Here is a 1,307-nt window from a genome sequence, read left to right as displayed (position 1 = left end):
AGGCACAAATATGAATCTCTTCCAATCAGATAGCTAGGTAGCTGTCTCTCAAATTTCTTGACTTAGATGAGTGAGTGCCTTCAGTGCTCCATCAATTTGTTGAAAGATCTCAATTTGTATTCCATTCATTCCTGGAACATTGTTCTTTGCTAATGCTTTCCGTGCACCTTGGACTTCTTCCTTCAGTATCAATCGTTCTTGATCATATGTTTCTTCTTGAAATGGTTGAACATTGACCTTTTCTATTGGCACAGTGACTGTGTATTCCTTCCATCTTCTTTTGTTGCTCTCTGTATCTTTCAATATTTTTAGAATCCTTAAGTATTTCAAGTTGAGGCTTGAATTTTTTCTTTAGTTTCTTTCAGCTTGAGAAATGTTGCATATATTCTTTCCTTTTGGTTTTCCAACTCCAGGTTTCATTATAGTATTTGACTTTGTCTTCTCAAGCTGTCCTTTGAAATTTTCTATTCAACTCTTTTACCTCTTCACTTCTTCCATTTGCTTTAGCAACTCTATTTTGGAGAGCAAGTTTTTAGCTTCTTTTGGCATCCATTTTGGTTTTTTCCTTTTTCCTCTTCTTGATGACCTTTTGCTTTCTTTCTGTATGATATTTTTGATATCATCCTACAACTCTTCTGGTCTTTGGCCATTGTTATTAATTTTTTTTTTTTATCATTCATTCACTTTGTTTTACAAATAATTTTAGGCAGAGGCTTATGGATTCATGCTCATTTATAAAAATCAAAGTTAGTCTTTTATGGTAAGTACTTGCACAATTTTAAATAATTTTCTTATATTTGAAAGTCTTTAAAATTAGCCAAAGCAGTTGTTACCATTCTGCATTCTGTTTTTCAGACAGTATATTTTTGAGGAAGATCTCTTCCAGATTCTCTTTCTCTTTTGTTTAGAATTGTTGTTGTTGTCAGGTGCCATCGAGTCGGAACCGACTCATAGCGACCCCATGCAAAGCAGAACGAAATAATGTCCGATCCTGGGCCAACCTCACTACCGCTGCCACACTCGATGCCATCAATGATGTCACCTAGCCGATCCATCTCGTTGAGGGTCTTCCTCTTTTTCTCTGACCCTCCATCTTACCCAGCATGACATCCTTCTCCAGCAACTGTTCTCTCCTGACAATATGACCAAAGTACAAGAGACGAAGCTTAGTCATCCTGGCCTCCAAGGAGCACTCTGGCTGCACTTCTTCCAAAACAGATCTATTGGTTCTTTTGGCAGTCCATGGCGCTTTCAGTATTCTCCTCCAACACCACAATTCAAAGGCATCAATTCTTCTACGATCTTCC

General features: G+C 37.5%; 1 pseudogene; it reads right to left on the bottom strand.

Moving 5' to 3' along the window:
• Window positions 1-829: 829 nt before the first annotated feature.
• Window positions 830-1,307, bottom strand: part of LOC102822681 — a 5,809-nt pseudogene continuing 5,331 nt past the window's right edge.

Source organism: Chrysochloris asiatica, unplaced genomic scaffold (genome assembly GCF_000296735.1).
Source record: "Chrysochloris asiatica unplaced genomic scaffold, ChrAsi1.0 scaffold00363, whole genome shotgun sequence".
Classification (NCBI taxonomy): Eukaryota; Metazoa; Chordata; class Mammalia; order Afrosoricida; family Chrysochloridae; genus Chrysochloris; species Chrysochloris asiatica.
This window is presented reverse-complemented; position numbering and strand designations above follow the sequence as displayed.